Raw genomic sequence first — 24,124 nt, 5'->3', positions numbered from 1 at the left:
CTTCTTCCTGTTTTCTCGATTGATCTGAGTTCAGTTTTTCAAGGCCTATCCACTGTGCCAACTTATAACTAAATCTGAGGTGGGTGCGATGGGGAGGTTCCGTTGTCAGAGCCATTTCAACCATCTCGGGGCGTATCAACAACATCCAATTCTACATCAAGTTTACAATAGAGGTAGACACAGATAGTGTTATGCCATTCCTTGATATCCTTGTCCGCCGAAAAGCAAATGGGTGTCTCAGCCACACTGTTTGCCAAAACCGCACTCATACGGATAGGTATCTGTACGTTACCACCCATTACACTCAGCAAAGAAACATTCTGTTCTGAGGATCTTGGTGCTTCGAGCAGAAGCCGTTCCAGCAGCTGAAAACAAGTCGAAAGAACTAGACACTTAAGTGAAGTGCTAATCGTTCTATATAATCTAATTACTGTTTCCCCGCCCCCCCCCCCCAATGTTTGCCATCTTTGCTCACTAGACTGTTCATCTCATTCAACAGGTCCTATAAGTATTCCTCATATTTTACAGAGAACAGTAATACCATCAGAAAATCTTATCTTTTGCACTCTTTCATCATGAATTTTAGTCTCTCTTTTTTGCCACCAACGATAGGAAAGGAAATAAAGGCCTAACTGTTTCAAGTTATCTGTACCTTTTATACAGAGCGTGTCATCTCCAAAATTTCTGCGTCCTATGCGGCTGTCTACTTCGTCTGCACTGAAATCTTGCACTGACTGGAAGAACAGTTTTCAATTACGCTATTTAATACAAATACCTGCACTTTCCAGGTCAAAACACCAGAACTAAAATACTGCTGATCGACACAATGCATCTCAGTTGCAATACCAGTTGAACAATAAAAGAGAAACTGAAATGAAAATGCCGCATTCATTGCCCCATTTGTGCCGCATTCACATTCCTCACCACTAGTATCCACAGTACACGTAATTTTAGATTTTATACCAACGTTCACATCAAAGCAACTGCAATTCCCGTTAATGGATTCACTGCTGTACACTTGCAGTGAAGGGACAAAACTGTTCACTACCTGCTACTAGCGTTCAGTACTTTAATTAAAGAGATGAATGAGTCCACAACAGATAATTAAAAAAAAGCAATGGGTCATTATTAAAACAGACTTAGTTCTCAATATTACACCAGTTTTGCTACCTATCGTAACTCAATAACATTCTCAAATATATGACCATCGGGGGTTTTCACGCATCTTTGAGACTCTCAGATTCTTGATCATAACCCACACAGAGCTGTCGAAGTAAATTGTTGAGACATGATGCATTCGAAATTTGTATCTGGTAATCAGGAAACTTTATGAAACTACATGAGTTGTTTTATCTTCATTTAATCCAGTTGTCTGATAATGAGACTGTAAGTTAGTCTCCAAACAAGTGACATTACACTGTAGTGGAAGATGTTATGTTAAGCTTGCCAGATAAAACACTAGTCACTCCCCCCCCCCCCCCTATAGTATCACACTGGCTGCTTTGGAGCCCTACAGATAATGGAGAAGTGGCACCACGCGGTCATGTGACCCACTGTCGTTGACGTAAGAAATGGTAGTGATTTGGCGTGTATCTGGTGTTATAATTCAACTGGCGAGGTTCAAGTGCTGCAGTGCGGGCTGTATACCTCGCAGGACGCTGAAACATTGTAGGTATATCCATCAATCGGTGCGCCCGCGGAATACGCTAATAAAAAATATTAGTTTCTGCCACCAGCTGTAAATGGCTCCTGTTTCGAAGTCAGTATGCTGTTTGTCGCCTGCTGATCCATCTTGATTTCTTGTGTGAGTGACTGGTGTTGTAAAGCGTTAAGAAGGCTAAAGTTTTACGTACAAAACACAATGGCTGTCGAGAAGAAAAACCATGCACTGCTGGTAAAGTTGTTTTATCAGAACGGCAGCAACAGTACTGCTGCATTGCCGGAATATAGCTGCCATAAACAACTGCAAAGAGGGCCCATTCAGGAATTAGGGAAAACAGGGGAATAAGTGTTGCAGCATGGAGAGGGAGATTGACCATTCCCTGGCAGTTCTTGATAAAACTGGTGTATCTATATCCGACGTCTATAACCAGTGTTCGAACTCTGTCATGGGAATTGCCTCACCCCTGGCAAAAAATTAATTTTTTTTTTTTGCGGAGCATTTTACTCTGGTATCCCTACAAGATTCAGAATGTGTAGCAAATGAATCCCTAAGATAGGCTCCAACATCCTTCGCTGTTTCCACTCATGGAAATTGAAGGCATGTGACCGGGAACAATTCTTTGCACGGACGAGGACCATTTTACTCTGCACGGTGCCTTTAATGCAGATAAATGTCGCATATGGAGCTCTACTCTACCCCAACTTGTGCAGGAACACGCACTGCGCTCAGCTTATGTGGTGTGGTTTCACAAGCTCCTTCATTCTGGAACTATTTCTTCGAGGAGATGACGTTCGTTGGGCTGTTAGGTGTACAGTACTGATATATGCACGTTTTAAGGACTTTCTTGTGCAAAACATGATTCCAGTTTTTCAAGAATGCAACTGAGTCGGCACCACTATTTTAATCCAAGATGTAACCACACGACATGTCGCTTGCGAGGTGAAAGATTAGCTTCAGGAAACCCTCGGTAACGACCGCGTCGTCTCTAGGCAATTTCGAGTGTGTGGCCTTTCACATCCCCCGTCGTAAAGCCATATGACTTCTGGTTGTGGGGACATCTCGAAGATTGTGTCTGTCAGGAAAGTGTCTAGACTCTTACTGATCTGACGGATAGCACGCAACAACATACTGCTTTTATTACACTGAATATGCTCCGAGCAAGGCATTTTTACGTATTCAGCATGTAGCTGAGTCGGGATACTATACTGAACACATTTTGTAACTTGTGGCCATCTCCTAATAAACGTGCCAGAACCACCGTTATCACTCTTTGATCGCACCTCCACTTTTCCTGCACACGCACCACATTCTGACTGCTTACAGCGCCATATTTTCACATGGTGGCAGGAAGTGGAACTATTGCTTTTTCTGCACACTCCGGAGCTCACCGATTATTGAACATGCATACGATGTTTCAGCGTCCTTCGATTTATACACTCGCACAGCAAAACGCGAAATACCAACAGTTTAATTCTAACCACCCGTTACAAGCCAGCTGGTTGTATGGAATCAGCACAATAAGACTAGCGTAGACGTGGCAGAATGATATAAAGGAACTATCGTTTTGGTCAATGCCAATAATCGCATCCTGAATGGATGAGCCTAAGTTGATGTCAACCGCTGACTGTCCAACAAGCCCACAGGGTTCAAAATGGTTCACATGGCTCTGAGCACTATGGGACTTAACTTCTGTGGTCATCAGTCCCCTAGAACTTAGATCTACTTAAACCTAACTAACCTAAGGACATCACACACATCCATGCCCGAGGCAGGATTCGAACCTGCGACCGTAGCAGTCGCGCGGTTCCGGACTGAGCGCCTTAACCGCGAGACCACCGCGGCCGGCAAGCCCACAGGGAATGGTGTGCCATTCGTAGGAATGTAACAACGGCGTGATATACGCCATCAATGAAAATCAGTTTTAAACTTTCAGGACTTACTGCTGCCAGCGAATGCAAGTCCATCTGTACTAGATTCCGAGCGAATACTGGAAAGTGCGTGCCTTGAACATTTGGAGCCCAATCAAAGGGCCTTTGCTAGCAGCTGTACATAAAGCTGCACGTCTTTCCAATTGGGTCAAATAACACAGAAACTGGACCGTAGCTGATTGGACAAATTTTCCAGGAGGACAACACCCGGCCGGTCGGAGTGGCCGAGCGGTTCTAGGCGCTTCAGTCCGGAACCGCGCGACCGATATGGTCGCAGGTTCGAATCCTACCTCGGGCATGGATGTGTGTGATGTCCTTAGGTTACTTAGGTTTAAGTAGTTCTAAGCTGTAGGAGACTGATGACCTGAGCTGTTGAGTCCCATAGTGGTCAGAGCCATTTGAACCATTTTTTGACAACACCCGTATTAACAGGGCTGCATGCATATGCATGGTATCACATACTAGGCACTGTATTGCATCTCTAATGGCCCCCCTAATCACCCAATCTTAATCCCATGTAGAATGCCTGGGACTGTACCGGGTAACCCTCCCAGTAACTGAAGCATTTTCTATGATGTTTCGGCAGATATCTGTCGTATCGTTTTTGCACTGGGTAGCTGGAGTCAGCCCAAATAAATGCTGCTCATCACGTCTTTCATAAGACACCAAGCGTCGACGGAAAGCATGGTTTGTATCCCAATGAAAAATGAATTTTGAGGAAGATATTTACGTGCCCATCAAATAGAGTGCTCCCAAATTAGCCTTGTGCGATATTCGTGTTATCGATATATACCGAGGGACAGAAGTCCTGGGATACCTCCTAACACTGTGTCAGACCTCCTGTCCGACGTTGTGCAGCAACTTGACGTGGCATGGACTCAACAAATCGCTGAGAGTCACCTGCAGAAATATTGGGCCAGGCTGCGAAGGTATTGTCGGTGCAGGATTTTGTGCACGGGCTCTCTCGATTACATCCCATGAATGTTCGATAAGATTCATGTCGGGCGATCAGTGTGGCAATGTCGGGCGACCAGGGTGGCCAGCTCATTCACTCGAGTTGTCCAGAATGTTCTTCAAACCGGTGGCGAACAACTGTGTTCTGACCGTTGTTTGGGAATATGAAGTGCATGAATGGCTGCAAATGGTCTCGGAGTAGCCAAACATAACCATTTCCAGTCAATGATCGGTTGAGTTGGACCAGAGGATCTGGACCCACCCATTCCATGTAAACACCCTTCACGCCATTATTGAGCCGCCACTAGCTTGCTCAGTGCCTTGTTGACAACTTGGGTTCATGGCTTCGAGGAGTCTACACCACACTTGAACCCTACCATCTGCTCTTGCCACCTGACTCATCTGACCATCCCATGGCTTTCTAATCGTATAGGTTCCAACCTATATGGTCATGAGCGTAGGAGAGGCGCTGCAGGCGACGTCGTGGTGTTAGCAAAGACACTCGCGTCGGTCGTCTGCTGTAGCCCATTAACGCCAAATTAAGCCGCACTACCCTAACGGGTACATTCATTGTCCCACATTGATATCTGTAGTTTGCTTATCTGTTAAAGCGCTGAAAACTCCAGACAAACGCCGCTGCTCACGGTGGTTTAGTGGATACCTTCGGCCTCTGTGTTGTCTATGGTGCGATGTAATCCCTGAGATTTGGTATTCTCGATACACTCTTGGCACTGTGATATCGGAATATTGAAATCCGTAACCAATTCCGAAACGCAAAGTCCCATGCGCCTAGCACCAACTACGAGGATCACTCCAAAAGAAATGCACACTATTTTTGTAAAAATACAGTTTTCATTCTGCTGCATGTGTGAAGGTTTTACAGCGTGTAGATACATCCTTCCCGCTAGTTTTCAAACTTAGTTCAACCTGTTCCCGTGAGTGGCGCCGTCACAGCGTGTCTTCAAGATGGCTGCTACACTTGACGTTCGTCAGAAGCAACGTGCTGTCATAGAATTCCTGTGCTATGAAAACGAGACAGTGGGAAACATTCACAAGAGGTTGAAAAAGGTGTATGGAGATGCTGCTGTCGATCGCAGTACAGTTAGTCGGTGGGCAAGCAGGCTACGTGATGAAAGCGGGCACGGTAACATTGAGGATTGTCCTTGCAGCGGCAGGCCTCGTACTGCACACACTCCAGACAATGTGCAGAGAGTTAACGAATTGTTGACTGCTGACAGACGCATCACAGTGAACGAATTGTCATGCTACGTTGGGATAGGGAAAGAAAGTGTTTGCAGAATACTGAAAGTCTTCGCGTTGAAATAGGTTTGTGCCAGGTGGGTTCCCAGGATGTTGACAGTGGTTCGCAAAGAAACAAGAAAAACGGTATGCAGCGAACTTTTGGAACAGTACAAGAATGGTTGAGATGAATTTCTTGGAAGAATTGTGACAGGTTATGAAACATGGCTCCATCATTTTTCATCAGAGACGAAGAGGCAATCAATGGAGTGGCTTCATGCAAATTCACGCAAGAAGAAAAACTCAAAACCACACCTTCTGCTGGAAAAGTTATGGCTACGGTGTTTTTCGATTCCGAAGGACTCTTGCTTGTGGACATCATGCCAAGTGGAACCACCATAAATTCTGATGCATATGTGACGACACTGAAGAAACTTCAAGCTCGACTGAGTCGTGTTCGACCACATCGGCAAAAGCAGGATGTTTTGCTGTTGCACGACAATGCACGGCCACATGTCAGCCAAAAAACCATGGAAGTGATCACAAAACTCGAATGGACAACAGTGAAACACCCGCCTTACAGTCCTGACCTGGCTCCATGTGACTATCCTCTCTTTGGGAAACTGATAGACTCTCTTCGTGGAACGAGGTTTAAAGATGATGACTCCCTTGTGCACGCTGCCAAACAGTGGCTCCAACAGGTCAGTCCATAATTTTACTGTGCGGGTATACAAGCGCTGGTTCCAAGATGGCGTAAGACAGTTGAGAGAGATGGAAATTATGTGGAGAAATGAAAATATTGTTCCTAACGGATGTATCTACACACTGTACAACTTTCAGACACGTAGAATAAAGATGGTTTTAAAAAAATAGTGTGCATTTCTTTTGCAGTGACCCTCGTACTATTCTATGTTCAAAGTCTGCTAACTCCCGTGGTGCGGCCCTAATCACGTTGGAAACCTTTTCAAATGAACCACCTGAGTACAAATGACAGCTCCGCCAATGCACCGCCTTTTTATACCTTGTATGTGCGGTACTACCGCCTCGGTGTATATGAGCAGGAACATTAAAACACGATGAATAATCTGTACTCCAATAGCGATTGACCAGCGCTGCTGCATGGCGGTAGCAGTTAACGCGGGCCAGGCCAGCACACGAGACACTGTTGGAGTACTGGTTATTCATCTTGTTTTAATGTTGCTTGTATTACATATCGATAAAACGAACATCGCGCTTGAGTAGTTTTGGACCGCTCCTTAGAATGGGTGCTTAAAATTCCGCTTTAAAAATCATCTTGCTTGTAACGGGAAACAAAATGGTGCATCGAAGGTGGGTGTCCCATGAAAGATTCGGTGAACAATATTTGTTTGGGCCGGGTCCGGGTGCAACGAAATTGCTAATATCTGCCGAAAAACCGCAGAAAATGCGCCTAATGACTGTTAGGAGGTACACACTGTATGTTTCGAACAGTAGGTGAAGCGTAGCAACCAACATCCCCAGAATTCGTTAGCTCTGCAGGATCTAATCATCAGTGAGTGGCTTCTGCTAGATACTGCATATCCGAAGAAACATGTGGACTTTTTTATTCACCGAAACTGAGGTCGTTATCAAGGGTATGGGTGGTTTTACACGATATTGGCGTGACATCATCTGTGAGTGAATAATTTTTTGTACGGAGTACTTAAATAAACAGTTTGCACATCAGTGTAAGTGTCCGCTCATTACTAATCGAAAACATAGAACAGGGAGAAGGAAAAATTCGTTTTTTCCACCGTAAGCGTAGATGAAATCTGAATGAAATTTTCCTGGCAAATTTAGGGCTATCAGGTTCCCTCTTACACCCAAACTAGGAAAATCTGTAACACTTGCAGGAGGACAAGATTAAAATCCCAAAGTAACATTAAAAGCCACCCACTGCTTATCGACTATCTAAATATTTAGCAGTGAATTCCTTGGTGGATCGAAGTGTCTCCCTGTAACAGAGACTTTTCATAGCCACGACGTTCCTATTGACCAAATATAGTGATTAATATTATCTACGTGACCCTGAGTGTCAAATAGTCTGTAGTTCCACAAATATTAAGAGAGTTCTATCCCTAGTAATCTATCCCAAGGAAAGAAACCTTAAGGTTAAATCTAGCTTCTGAACTTCAGATCAACTGATCATGGTTTACACATTACTAAAAATTTCGTACCAACTTTCTGGTAAAGGGTACATTAGGTGAGAGATCACTTGAGGAGGAATGGCGTGCTGTTAGGCACATGGTGGCGAAGTTTAACGAACTAAATAACTGCATATAAAACATTTATTCCCGACGGTGGAGCGTGCTCTTGAAGTGTTCAAATGTTCAAATATGTGTGAAATATTATGGGACTAAACTGATAAGGTCATCAGCCGGCCAGGGTGGCCGAGCGGTTCTAGGCGCTACAGTCTGGAACCGCGCGACCGCTACGGTCGCAGGTTCGAATCCTGCCTCGGGCATGGATGTGTGTGATGTCCTTAGGTTAGTTAGGTTTAAGTAGTTCTAAGTTCTAGGGGACTGATGACCACAGCAGTTAAGTCCCATAGTACTCAGAGCCATTTGAACCATTTTTGATAAGGTCATCAGTCCCTAAGCTTACGCACTACTTACCCTAAATTATCCTAAGGACAAACACATACACCCACGCCCGAGGGAGGATTCGAACCTCCGCCGGGACCAGCCACACAGTCAATGACTGCAGAGACTTAGACCGCTCGGTCTTGAGATGCATTTAACATGGAATATACATAAGACCGTAGCACTATGGTTCCTTACAAGCAAATGGTAATAATGTAATGATTATCAATGTCCAGCAAGAATGGGATTGACTAACGAACGCAACATGCACACGCAGTTGCCCATGCACAAAGATTCAAACTCACAGAGTAATCAAAAGCAAAAACTAGTAATGACCGAATCGTAAAAGCCAAATTGTGCCTCGCAATGAAGGAGAATCACGAAAGTCGACTATACACACGGTACATGAAGTTAGTCGTGCCCGTTTACAGAACAAGTTTTGTTCCATCTGAATATAAGTAGAACAGCAGTGGAAACATTACTGGCGAGAATCACACTTTTATAGAGAATCCTAACCCAAAACTGGACCAACTCCCATTCGAAAATCATCGTTCAAGTGAGCACAGAAGCATCACGTAATACTCACTTAAGCCCAGAGCAGAGACTGACTTCGTTCCGACCCGTCTTGTCAGTGGCCCGTTAACTTCAAAAACCCCACCTGCCTCTCTTCTGTGTACTGATTTCAAACAAACTTGGAGGGTATGGATGACCAATCACAAGACGATCAGAAGACAGGAGGGACAACTCCTGGTACTTTCGCCTCAAAATTTCCACTCGGTTCAGTGTCAAAAATTCGAACACTGCGACCCTAGCGCGTGGGTCCGAAAGAATCAGTCACTTCGCTGCACGTTTAAAACGCTTCAACAGACGTATGTCGCAACTGGCTGGCGTCACGGGGCGGCTTTGAAGATTACGTTCAGCCGCCTTTCCCACGCTACTACTGCAAACGGAGACTTCCACCCGAACTCCCCCAGTCGCATTGTAATGACACCCATGTTCATTGAATACATCGATAATCTATGTTTATGATAGTTACATGATGTGCTTAACATAAAATGTCGTAAAAATGAGAATAAAAGACACTCAATATCGATTCCGAGCGTGATCCTTCTTCCTGGTATGGAAAACTATGAGAAAACGCAGGCAATGAAAAGGTGCTCTGTCGACTTGATCAAACCACGAGACTTTAAAACCACAAAATTGTAAGAAAAGTGGATTGATTGCCGCTTTTAGACGTTCTCAAAATAAATATAAGGAGGCTGAGCAAAGGAAATCACTGTTTTGTCACCTAAATAAAAGGAATAACTGGCAGCACAAACTGGAAGAGATGTTCAAGAAACTGACATGTGACGTGGTACAAGATAGAGCTACATTCGCCGGCCGCGGTGGCCGTGCAGTTCTAGGCGCTGCAGTCCGGAACCGCGGGGCTGCTACGGTCGCAGGTTCGAATCCTGCCTCGGGCATGGATGTGTGTGATGTCCTTAGGTTAGTTATGATTAAGTAGTTCTAAGTTGTAGGGGACTGATGACCTAAGATGTTAAGTCCCATAGTGCTCAGAGCCATTTGAACCATTTTTTAGAGCTACATTCAGAATCGTTAATGTATAGGCAAGACCGAGAACTGGAACTAAGAGAACCTGGGCTGAAAACAGAAGAGAGAATCGAAGTGATTAGGAAAAGAAGAAAGCAGATTCATCAGTTCAATAAGTTTCATCACGCTCGCCGCTAGGGCATAATGATCTAAAATGAAATAACTATAGTGGCTATATCGGAGAATGGAGGAGTACTGATAACAAGCATGATTCACTTCATATACCTGAGAAATGAGAAGTGTGTTTTAAATTATTCGGAATGTCCAGCGCCGGGCAGAATCAAATTGAACCAAGTGTGCTAATGGCTATGCTGTCGTAATAGTTCGTACTCGATCCGTACATCGAGCAACAGAGGGTACCAAGTACTGACTAAAGACAAATTAAACATTTCAGCACATGTATTCCGGTATTAATATTGACTCAGCGTGAGGACATCTAGCAAATACGGTTTTAACTAGCGCTGTTGGTAGCAATAGCGGAGCAGTATCGGCATTGACTCTGCTACTGGGCAGAGGTATACAGGGTACCTCAAACCTTCTGGGTCAAAGGTGAAATGTGACAGTGGGTCACAACCGATTATATTGAAGCAGGGAACCAATGGTCGGAAATGCATATTTATTGTGTTATGGACATAAAATAGCTCATAGCAACTGTTCTTAGCGACGCCCACCTGTCTCGATGTGCATCGCAATGGCGCATGCAGTTCTGCCTCACTCCCTCAAAGATTCAGGGTGTTTGTTGTTCACTGGAACAGGCAGTGGGTGACAAACAGCGTACACTCCTGACCACCAAACAGACATCCTGTACATCTACATCTATACTCCGCGAGCCACCTTACGGTGTGTGGCGGAGGGTACTGATTGTACCACTATCTGATCCCCCCTTCCCTGTTCCATTCACGAATTGTGCGTGGGAAGAACGACTGCTTGTAAGTCTCCGTATTTGCTCTAATTTCTCGGATCTTTTCGTTGTGATCATTACGCGAGATATATGTGGACGGTAGTAATATGTTGCCCATCTCTTCCCGGAATGTGCTCTCTCGTAATTTCGATAATAAACCTCTCCGTATTGCGTAACGCCTTTCTTGAAGTGTCCGCCACTGGAGCTTGTTCAGCATCTCCGTAACGCTCTCGCGCTGACTAAATGTCCCCATGACGAATCGCGCTGCTTTTCGCTGGATCATGTCTATCTCTTCTATTAATCCAACCTGGTAAGGGTCCCATACTGATGAGCAATACTCAAGAATCGGACGAACAAGCGTTTTGTAAGCTACTTCTTTCGTCGATGAGTCACATTTTCTTAGAATTCTTCCTATGAATCTCAACCTGGCGCCTGCTTTTCCCACTATTTGTTTTATGTGATCATTCCACTTCAGATCGCTCCGGATAGTAACTCCTAAGTATTTTACGGTCGTTACCGCTTCCAATGATTTACCACCTATGGCATAATCGTACTGGAATGGATTTCTGCCCCTATGTATGCGCATTATATTACATTTATCTACGTTTAGGGAAAGCTGCCAGCTGTCGCACCATGCATTAATCCTCTGCAGGTCCTCCTGGAGTACGTACGAGTCTTCTGATGTTGCTACTTTCTTGTAGACAACCGTGTCATCTGCAAATAGCCTCACGGAGCTACCGATGTTGTCAACTAAGTCATTTATGTATATTGTAAACAATAAAGGTCCTATCACGCTTCCCTGCGGTACTCCCGAAATTACCTCTACATCTGCAGATTTTGAACCGTTAAGAATGACATGTTGTGTTCTTTCTTCTAGGAAATCCTGAATCCAATCACAAACCTGGTCCGATATTCCGTAAGCTCGTATTTTTTTCACTAAACGTAAGTGCGGAACCGTATCAAATGCCTTCCTGTAGTCCAGGAATACGGCATCAATCCGCTCGCCAGTGTCTACGGCACTGTGAATTTCTTGGGCAAATAGGGCGAGCTGAGTTTCACATGATCTCTGTTTGCGGAATCCATGTTGGTTATGATGAAGGAGATTTGTATTATCTAAGAACGTCATAATACGAGAACACAAAACATGTTCCATTATTCTACAACAGATTGACGTAAGCGAAATAGGCCTATAATTATTCGCATCTGATTTATGACCCTTCTTGAAAATGGGAACGACCTGCACTTTCTTCCAGTCGCTAGGTACTTTACGTTCTTCCAGCGATCTACGATAAATTGCTGATAGAAAGGGGGCAAGTTCTTTAGCATAATCACTGTAGAATCTTAAGGGTATCTCGTCTGGTCCGGATGCTTTTCCGCTACTAAGTGATAGCAGTTGTTTTTCAATTCCGATATCGTTTATTTCAATATTTTCCATTTTGGCGTCCGTGCGACGGCTGAAGTCAAGGACCGTGTTACGATTTTCCGCAGTGAAACAGTTTCGGAACACTGAATTCAGTATTTCTGCCTTTCTTCGGTCGTCCTCTGTTTCGGTGCCATCGTGGTCAACGAGTGACTGAATAGGGGATTTAGATCCGCTTACCGATTTTACATATGACCAAAACTTTTTAGGGTTCTTGTTTAGATTGTTTGCCAATGTTTTATGTTCGAATTCGTTGAATGCTTCTCTCATTGCTCTCTTTACGCTCTTTTTCGCTTCGTTCAGCTTTTCCTTATCAGCTATGATTCGACTACTCTTAAACCTATGATGAAGCTTTCTTTGTTTCCGTAGTACCTTTCGTACATGATTGTTATACCACGGTGGATCTTTCCCCTCGCTTTGGACCTTAGTCGGTACGAACTTATCTAAGGCGTACTGGACGATGTTTCTGAATTTTTTCCATTTTTGTTCCACATCCTCTTCCTCAGAAATGAACGTTTGATGGTGGTCACTCAGATATTCTGCGATTTGTGCCCTATCACTCTTGTTAAGCAAATATATTTTCCTTCCTTTCTTGGCATTTCTTATTACACTTGTAGTCATTGATGCAACCACTGACTTATGATCACTGATACCCTCTTCTACATTCACGGAGTCGAAAAGTTCCGGTCTATTTGTTGCTATGAGGTCTAAAACGTTAGCTTCACGAGTTGGTTCTCTAACTATCTGCTCGAAGTAATTCTCGGACAAGGCAGTCAGGATAATGTCACAAGAGTCTCTGTCCCTGGCTCCAGTTCTGATTGTGTGACTATCCCATTCTATACCTGGTAGATTGAAGTCTCCCCCTATTACAATAGTATGATCACGAAACTTCTTCACGACGTTCTGCAGGTTCTCTCTGAGGCGCTCAACTACTACGGTTGCTGATGCAGGTGGTCTATAGAAGCATCCGACTATCATATCTGACCCACCTTTGATACTTAACTTAACCCAGATTATTTCACATTCGCATTCGCTAATAACTTCACTGGATATTATTGAATTCTTTACTGCTATAAATACTCCTCCACCATTGGCGTTTATCCTATCCTTGCGGTATATATTCCATTCTGTGTCTAGGATTTCGTTACTGTTCACTTCCGGTTTTAACCAACTTTCCGTTCCTAATACTATATGCGCACTATTTCCTTCAATAAGAGATACTAATTCAGGAACCTTGCCCTGGATACTCCTGCAGTTTACCAATATTACGTTGACTTTTCCTGTTTTTGGTCTCTGAGGACGGACGTTCTTTATCAACGATGATAATGTCCTCTCTGGTAAGCCGTCAGGTATTTTATCGTTTCGCCCAAGGGGGGGTCCCTCTAACCTAAAAAACGCCCGTGTGCACGCCACACGTACTCTGCTACCCTAGTAGCTGCTTCCTGTGTGTAGTGCACGCCTGACCTGTCTAGGGGGGCCCTACAGTTCTCCACCCAATAACGGAGGTCGATGAATTTGCAACCATTATAGTCGCAGAGTCGTCTGAGCCTCTGGTTTAGACCCTCCACACGGCTCCAAACCAGAGGACCGCGATCGACTCTGGGCACTATGCTGCAGATATTAAGCTCAGCTTGCACTCCGCGTGCGATGCTGGTTGTCTTCACCAAATCAGCCAGCCGCCGGAAGGAACCAAGGATGGCCTCAGAACCCAAGCGGCAGGCGTCATTCGTTCCGACATGTGCTACTATCTGCAGCCGGTCACACCCAGTGCGTTCAATAGCTGCCGGAAGGGCCTCCTCCACGTTACGGACGAGACCCCCCGGCAAGCACACCGAGTGCACACTGGCATTCTTCCCCGACCTACCCGCTATTTTCCTAAGGGGCTCCATAACCCGCCTAACGTTGGAGCTCCCTATAACTAATAGGCCCGCCCTCTGTGACTGTCGGGACCTTGCCGGAGAATCGGCCACTGGCCCAACAGGCGAGGCATCCTGTGGTGGCTCGGAAACGATGTCATCACCACTAGGAAGCACCCCGTACCTGTTGGAAAGGGGTAAGGCAGCTGCCACGCGGCCAGATCCCACCTTCGCCTTTCGGCCAGGCACGCGCGAGCCCACCACTGTCCGCCATTCACCCTGGAGTGATGGCTGACCGGTAAGATGCTCACTGCCGGATGACGCAGCGACATCAGGGGTTCCATGCGATTCCAAGGCCACCGAAGTAGGCATAGGTCTCACCACAGTTGCCCCAACGCCACTACGAGCCGACGCCTGCGCCTCGAGCTCGATGAGCCTAACAGACAAAGCCTCCACCTGCCCCCGAAGAGTGGCCAATTCTCCTTGCGTCCGCTCACAACAACCACAGTCCCTACACATGACTATGTTTACCCTACAAGCGAACGGTGTACTCGCCTTATTAGCAGCAGGAAATCGAAGTGCTCTCTCACTGACGGTCTAACCGACACTGAGCTGTTCTAACCAAACAAACAAAAGCCTGTACGATACGAGGGTCGATAGCAACGGCGATACTGTACACTACACTGTTATTAAAATAAAAGGTTGTGTCTAGTAGGCACTCAAACACGCAAGAAATTACAAAAATAAAATAGTAACTACCCAGATAACTGAAAATAAGTTGTACCTGTTTGAAGCTCGTAAAAATGTGTAACAAGCGAACGGTGTACTCGCCTTATTAGCAGCAGGAAATCGAAGTGCTCTCTCACTGACGGTCTAACCGACGCAACTTAGCTACCAGCACGTATGGCATGTGACGACCACATGCATAGCACAGGCGCATTCAGTCCTGTGTCGCACGCACACCACTGTCCCTGGTGTCAGTTGTCCATTGCATTAGACAGCTTGTGATGAATCCATGATGAGTTGTGTTACTGTGTACAGTGCACGTCATGTAGGCAAATATGGAACGTTACTCGTCAGGAGATTTGGCAGACATGCGTTTAATATACGGTGTGGCAAAAGTAGTGCCTGTGAAACAAGACCAAAGTACAGGGAAAATTTTCCCAAAAGGCGCAGTCCTAACTGAAAGAAATTTGTCTCCAACTTATGAGAGATGGGGTTGTTCACGCCACTGAGAGCCGTCCAAGGTTCCCGCCAAAGACATGTCCGAACTCCAGATTTTGACAAAATAGTATTGGATCTTACGGCCGACCATCCCGATAAGCATCCGTTGGGTTGATTTGGTGTCGGAGACCAGACAGCGAGGTCATCGGTCTCCTCGGATTAGGGAGGAATGGGGAAGGAAGTCGGTCGTGCCCTTTCAAAGGAACCATCCCGACATTTGCCTGAATTGATTTAGGGAAATCACGGAAAACTTAAATCAGGATGGCCGGACGCGGGATTGAACGGTCGTCCTCCTGAATGCGATTCCAATTGCTAACCACTGCGCCACCTCACTCGGTTATAAGCACCCGTCAACGTGTCCGTGAAACGCACTCTACTAAGGACATACAATGTGGAATCGATATTACACCCTATCACAATGAACGTCTGCAAGCCCTGGCACAAGAGGATTTTGACCCCAGCGTTCACTTCCGTCAGTGGATTGTCCATCACAGTGACGAACTTCGTAGAGGTTGTATTGTTCACGGAGGAGGCCTCAATCACCCGTGATGTTGTTTTCAACAGCCGCTACAGCCATGTCGTAATCGAGGCCAATCCCCATGCGACCGCCATCAGTAACCACCAGCAACGGTTCTCTGTCAACGTATGGGCAGGTATTGTCCAAGATCACCTAATAGTACGTTATTTGCTGCCTTACCGTTTGAGCAGTCCACGTTATCTGGTGTTCCTGCTAGATGGGCTGTCACAGTTCTTGGAGACTGTATCCGTTGCTTTCCGGGAAACGTTGTTGTTTCAGCTCCTTTCAATGTTCATGTCAGCAAACCACCTGTACAACCCATATCCTCATCTTTGGATTGGAATGAGAGGTCCTTTTCATTGGTCAGCACGATCGCCTGATCTGAGACCTCTGGACTTTTCCCTCTCGGATTACGCCAAGACGCTGATGCGTAAAAAGCCCGCAGAAACCGATGAAGACCTTACTAGAGTCCAAGCTACTAGGAAAACATACACCGGGAACTTTTGAGAGAGTGCGGAAGAACTTCATGCACCGTTACCATGAATACATTCAGATTGGTGGTCGTCTCTTTGAACAGTTACTATGATCTATGTTGTTGTTAGATCCCGGCGGAGGTTCGAATCCTCCCTCGGTCATGTGGGTGTGCGTTTGTCTTTAGGATAATTTAGGTTGTGTGTAAGCTTAGGGACTGATGACCTTAGCAGTTAAGTTCCATAAGATTTCACACACATTTGAACATTTTTATGTTGTTGTTATGCAGTGTACACTATGTACGATTATGTCCATTAGAGCTGGCATGTGTGGCCGAGCGGTTCTATGAGCTTCAGTCTGGAACCGCGTGACCGCAACGGTCGCAGGTTCGAATCCTGCATCGGACATGGATGTGTGTGATGTCCTTAGGTTAGTTAGGTTTAAGTAGTTCTAAGTTCTAGGGGACTGATGACCTCAGATGTTAAGTCCCATAGTACTCAGAGCCATTTGAACCATTTTATGTCCATTAGACAATAAATGTGCATTTCCTGCCATTGGCTCCCTCTCTCAATACAATCGGTTGCGAACCCACTATCACCTGTTTCATTTCGACCCAAAAGATTTGAGACACCATTAATTGGAATTATCTTTCGTCGAAATGCTTAGTAACTAATACCGCAGATTACTCAGCATAACACAAGCAATAATATGGGGGTGAGAGGCTCGGATGTTTCGGTCAAAATAGACTGCTCATAAACATTTCTGTACCATTTCTAATGTATTCATTAAAAAATAGGAAACCACTTTCTCAGTACTCTTATAAGGATAGAAACTCGCTATGTTCCTTCAGTTTCATCTCAGCTGTGGTTGGCCACAGGAGGTGTCTCTATACAGAGTGATTCTGTGGTGATGTGACGAACTTTCAGGAATGGTGGAGAAGAGTGAATATATCAGTTTGAGGAAGGGACATATTAACCTTCTCCATCATCTTTAAACGCAAGTAACATCATCACGGAATCACCCTGTGTAATGCAATATCAGAAATAGAGAATACTGAAATCGGACGAAACAAAATTAAATCGATATTTGCAGTTTTGATGCAGTTTTGTAATGTAACCCTTATAAGCCTTTGCTTTTGCGTCAATCAATACTTTGTCTATTGTTCCTGCGATATTATACACTGATTGGAGACTCCTGTACCTGTAGATCTGCGGCTGTTACTCTGATAATTTTCGGATTTAAATTCTAAAGTAATATTCGCTAAATGCTGGCCATTTTAAATACCGTAGCAAAAGCGAACAAAAGATCGCGGAAACAATAGCGGCTGTTCCGGTCTGCTAATTACGAGGGAGCAGTTGGAAGCTCTTAGACTTTGCGCAGAAAACTACCATCACAGCCAAACGTTAAGGTTATGTATCTAGCTGGTGAATCCTCTTCATCTCTATCCGGGCATGTATTTCTTTGAGACACGTAATCCGATAAGTTGCCCGCAAAGCTCTGGAGGTGTCTAAACTGACGTTGCGGAACGCTCTAAATTTGACTGTAATACAATCGTAATTCGACTAATCCAGAAAACAAACCTTGTAGTTTCATCTGCATCATTGGTCATGACAATTTAACGCCATGAAGATGACTTGCAAAAAAAAAAAAAAAAAAAAAAAAAAACATGTTGGCATGAAGTGATATTTGAATGATCAGCATCTCAACACATCTGCTGCTACACTACTGGCCATTAAAATGCAGATGATAAACGGGTTCTCATTGGACAAATATATTATATTAGAACTGACATGTAATTAATTTCTACGCAATTTGGGTGCATAGATCCTGAGAAATCACTACCCAGAACAACCACCTCTGGCCGTAATAACGGCCTTGATACGCCTGAACACTGAGTCAAACAGAGCTTGGATGGCGTGTACAGGTACAGCTGCCGATGCAGCTTCAACACGATACCACAGTTCATCAAGAGTAGTGACTGGAGTATTGTGACGAGCCAGTTGCTCGGCCACCATTGACCAGACGTTTTCAATTAGTGAGAGATCTGGAGAATGTGCTGGTAAGGGCAGCAGTTGAACATTTTCTGTATCCAGAAAGTCCCGAACAGGACCTGCAACATGCGGTCGTGCATTATCCTGCTGAAACACTTGTTAAATATAGTTATCAACTTTTTAGGAAAGCTGATCCAGTTGCCGTAGAGACCTTTGTAAACCTTATCAAGGAACAAGAGTGGCAAGATGTTTATAGTGCTGATACACTAAAGGATAAATATAATGCTTTCCTCAAGACTTTTCTAGTGCTCTTTGAAAGTTGCTTCCCGTTAGAACGTTCAAAACAGAGTACTAGCACAAACAGGCAGCCTGGCGGGCTGACTAGAGGGATAAGAATATCTTGTAGAACAAAGTGGCATTTATATCAAAACGTTAGAAACCGTCAAAATCTAAATGCAGCAGCCTGTAACAACAACAACGCTGTACTATTGTACAAATAAGTAATTTTTTTTTCTTGTGATTTTTCGATAAACTTGTGTAATTAATGTTCTGCTTTTATTTCTTTTTTGTTTCATGCCATTGTGTTAAGAAAACTGTAAACGAGTTTCAATGTGAATACTAATATTTATGTCAAATGTCAAGTAATATTGTGATAGAGTTGAAATGTAACAAATTTTGGAACTGTTGTAAGATGTTTAAAATTGTAATTGTGCGTCTGGTCCGTACGTAGGCAATGTGTTAGGATATGTAGAATGCAAAACCTCGGGTGAATATCCGGCCTGTCAAGGAGCGGTAAAAGGTGGATGGCAGGCGAGCCCGGAAAAATGCACGTGCGCACTGCACGGCACAACGGGCTCAGTAGTAGCTGGAGTTTGGCACTGGTTTGAGCAGCACCTTCTGGAGCGAGGAGGCTCTCCCGGAAGACGTAGCTTCACTGAGCCTCGGGTATGCCGTTCCATCGCCCACACTCCATGGCAAAAGTACATAGGCACTAAATGGAAAACTATTACGACGCAAAGAAGAATTAAAGTGCCGATATGTCAAGAGCCATAGCTGTGGTTGTATGTGTGCTCTGTGCCTCGCCATCTCACCGCCCGCCAACCGCCGCATCGATACTTTTAGTACTGTATTCGTATGGACCATAGAGTGAACTGTTCAATAATAACCTAAATTTTACCAGAACTTTCCCATCATTTAATTATCCTCACGACTGACCTAGACATGGTCCTTTCCAAATGTTGTGCAATCCGAGTGTCCCGAAATGGAAAATTAAATTTTGTGTTAATAATAATTACTATGTTAGAATGGTGTTTAAAGAACTGTTTTGTTAATGAACCAGTAAACGAATAACGAAGGTCTAACGAAGTTGAAATATAACTTTAATATTGATATAGTAATGAAGTTTAATTATTTCGAGACAGATATAAAGGTATTTAAGTGAGCAGTAAAAAAGATGAAAAGAGTAGTAACCCATATACTGGAAATCTTGAACGCATAATAATTTCAGTAATCAATTTTTTTTTAATACAGTGATCATAACAGTTTCAGGATCCCCCCCCCCTTTTTTTTTATTCATTTGAATTCTGAAGTGTAGTAAATTGGTTTGACCAGCAAAAGTTAAAGTCAATATAAAAGTCAAAATTTATCAGTGTTTTATCTTTATCAAAACTGACATTTTGTGTGTGGCACGAAAGTGATGCTTCTAGGGTAACCTATGCCCGATTTTAATCAGATTAATAGACAGTATAAAGTTCTGTAGTATACATTATAGTGTAGTGTTATATATTCATGGTTTTTCCATATCAGTTCAGAACGTGAAACTATCAGTTCAATAGATTTTCTGGTTCTAAAATTCTACTATATTATGCAGTGTTACTACGTGTTGTTTTGCATGAATATATACCAACTTGTACAGGGAAGAAACTCAGTTAATGCCTAATTAGGCTGGCGACCGTATGATGATTAAATAGGTAGCATCTTCTGGTTTACTTTTAGTCCATCCTGACGTGTAATTGCATTTCAAACTTACTAGACAGATCATTGTTATTACAGAGTGGGTGTAAGTCTGATTTGCCACCATTCAGGTACACGCGGTCGATATCTATACGAAAATCCTTTCTCATAAGGTGAACCCCGCTCACTTACCATAGTACAGGCTTTAACGAGTATTGTGTGCCCCACGCGCACGTTACAAGCCCATTACAAACAGTATTGTAAGGTGCTTAAAAAAGTTATTAGGAAGGCAAAAAGTATGTGGTATGCAGATAGAATAGCTAAGTCTCAGAATAAAATTAAAACAATATGGTCAGTCGTAAAGGAAGTGGCTGGTCTGCAGAGACAGGTCGAGGATATAGAATCAGTGCGTAGTGGAAATGTCCGTATTACTGATAAGTCGCATATATGTACAGTATTTAATAATCACTTTCTGAATATAGCAGGTGAACTAAATAGAAACCTGGTCCCAACAGGGAATCATATAGCGCTCGTAGAAAAAAGTGTTCCGAGACTGTTACCTGAAATGCTCCTCCATGATACTGACAAGAGGGAGGATGAGTTAATAATTAAATCACTAAAGACCAAGAACTCTCATGGATACGACGGGGTATCTAGCAGAATACTGAAGTATTGTTCTATGTATGTTAGCCCATTACTTAGCCACATCTGTAACTTTTCCTTTAGGAGTGGTCGGTTTCCTGACCGATTCAAGTACTCGGTAGTGAAGCCACTTTATAAAAAGGGAGACAGGGATAATGTTGACAATTATAGACCTATTTCTATGGCATCGGTGTTTGCTAAAGTTATCGAGAAGGTTGTATATACAAGGTTACTGGAGCATTTAAATTCACGTAATTTGCTGTCAAATGTACAGTTTGGTTTTAGAAATGGTTTAACAACTGAAAATGCTATATTCTCTTTTCTCTGTGAGGTTTTGGACGGATTAAATAAAAGGTTGCGAGCGCTGGGTGTTTTCTTTGATTTAACGAAGGCTTTTGACTATGTTGACCACAAAATATTGCTGCAGAAGTTGGACCATTATGGACTAAGGGGAGTAGCTTACAATTGGTTCGCCTCTTACTTTAAGAACAGAAAGCAGAAGGTAATTCTCCGCAATATTGAGAGTGGTAGTGATGTTCAGTCAAAATGGGGCACTGTTAAGTGGGGCGTTCCCCAAGGATTTGTGCTGGGGCAACTTCTGTTTCTTATTTATATATAAGATATGCCTTCTAGTATTACAGGTGATTCAAAAATATTTCTGTTTGCTGATGACACCAGCTTGGTAGTGAAGGATCTTGTGTGTAATATTGAAACATTATCAAATAATGTAGTTCATGAAATAAATTCGTGGCTTGTGGAAAATAATTTGATGCTAAATGACAGTAAGACTCAGTTTTTACAGTTTCTAACTCACAATTCGACAAGAACTGATATTTTGATCAGACAGAATGGGCATATTATAAGCGAGACGGAACAGCTCGAGTTCCTAGGCGTTCGGATAGATAGTAAGCTGTTGTGGAAAGCCCATGTTCAGGATCTTGTTCAGAAACTAAATGCTGCTTTATTTACCATTAGAACAGTATCTGAAATAAGTGATATTTCAACACGAAAAGTGGTCTACTTCGCATATTTTCATACGCTTATCACATATGGTTTTATTTTTTGGGGTAATTCTTATAATTCAAAAAGGGTATTTTGGCTCAAAAACGGGCTGTTCAAGCTATATCTGGTGTAAGTTCGAGAACCTCTTGTCGACCCCTATTCAATAGTCTGGGAATTCTGACATTGGCCTCACAGTATATATTTTCTTTAATGTCGTTTGTTGTTAGTAATATTAGCTTATTCCCAAGAGTTAGCAGCTTTCACTCAGTTAATACTAGGCAGAAATCAAATCTGCATGTGGACAGCACTTCCATGACTCTTGTGCAGAAAGGAGTGCACTATTCTGCTGCATCCATTTTCAATAAGCTACCACAAGAACTCAAAAATCTGAGCAGTAGCCCAAACACTAATCTGAAGAGTTTCCTCATGGCTCACTCCTTCTATTCTGTCGAGGAGCTCCTGGAAGAGCTGAATAATTAAGCAAATTCCAGTGTTATATTGTTGATTTTCTTTATCTAAACTTACGAATTGCCACCTGAATACGTTTCTTGTATTTCATCTGTTTCTACTATCGTGTTATAATTCCATGTATTGACTCGTTCCATGACCATGGAGACTTCTCCTTAATTTAGTCCCACGGAACAATAAATAAATAAATAAATAAATAATGTAGGGTTTCGCAGGGATCGAATGAAGGGTGGATAGGTCGTAACACATCTGAAATGTAACGTCCACTGTTCAAAGTGCCGTCAATGCGAACAAGAAAGAGGTGACCGAGACGTGTAAACAATGGCACCCCATACCATCACACCGGGTGATACGCCAGTATGGCGATGAGGAATACACGCTTCCAATGTGCGTTCACCGCGATGTCGCCAAACACGGATGCGACCATCCTGATACTGTAAACAGAACCTGGATTCATCCGAAAAAATGACGTGCCATTCGTGCACCCAGGTTCGTCGTTGACTACACCGTGTCAGGCGCTTCTGTCTGTGATGTAGCGTCAAGGGTAACCGCAGCCATGGTCTCCGGGCTGATAGTCCATGCTGCTGCAAACGTCGTCGAACTGTTCGTGCAGATGGTTGTTGTCTTGCAAACGTCCCCATCTGCTGACTCAGGGATCGAGACGTGGCTGCACGATCCGTTACAGCCATGCGGATAAGATGCCTGTCATCTCAACTGCTAGTGATACGAGGCCGTTGGGATCCAGGACGGCGTTCCGTATTAGCCTCCTGAACCCACCGATTCCATATTCTGCTAACAGTCATTGGATCTCGACCAATGCGAGCAGCAATGTCGCGATACGGTAAACCGCAATCTCGATAGGCTACAATCCGATCTTTATCAAAGTCGGAAACGTGATGGTACGCATTTCTCCTCCTTACACGAGGCATCACAACAACGTTTCACCAGGCAACGCCGGTCAACTGCTGTTTGTGTATGAGAAATCGGTTGCAAACTTTCGTCATGTCAGCATGTTGTAGGTTTCGCCACCGGCTCCAACCTTGTATGAATGCTATGAAAAGCTAATCATTTGCGTATCACAGTATCTTCTTCCTGTCGGTTAAATTTCGCGTCTGTAGCACGTCATCTTCGTGCTGTAGAAATTTAATGGCCAGTAGTGTAGTTAGAAGTAACGCCATCCACATTCAGTGTACAGGGTGTCTCAGAAATGTTGTGACAAACTTCGAGGATGTCCTGAGTAACGAATAGAGTATAGGAAGCCATGTCCGGAACCGGCTCCTAAAGACAGTACAGTGTGTCGGAGTTGTCACTAAGCCACCCCTTCGCCAGCAAATGTGTCTGTGTATGGTGCTGAACCATAGGTGGAGCGGCACACAATTTGGTTTGTTATTCAGTGATAGCGATTGATTGCCATGATCGCCAATAGAGCACATAGAGGTGGCTGCTGCGAAGACAAGCCCTGTCTCCCATCAATGCGACGCCCTGTCGCCTTCATGGATGACAGTTTCGGATACGAGTTTCCATCTGCAGTTTACTTTTCTCCTGGAACCATCTGAAATCTTCACTATTTTTCGGTACGCAGGAGACAAATGAGCTACAGGAGTAAACCTGTGTGAAAATCGTCATCCACTGAGACAACAGAGCATCACACTCATATGAGACAAGGTGTGTCTACATACTGGGTAGCTCCATCTGCTCCAATGGC

Source organism: Schistocerca serialis, chromosome 1, assembly GCF_023864345.2.
Source record: "Schistocerca serialis cubense isolate TAMUIC-IGC-003099 chromosome 1, iqSchSeri2.2, whole genome shotgun sequence".
NCBI classification, from domain to species: domain Eukaryota; kingdom Metazoa; phylum Arthropoda; class Insecta; order Orthoptera; family Acrididae; genus Schistocerca; species Schistocerca serialis.
The sequence above is the reverse complement of the archived record's forward strand: the minus strand, read 5'-3'. Positions refer to the sequence as shown.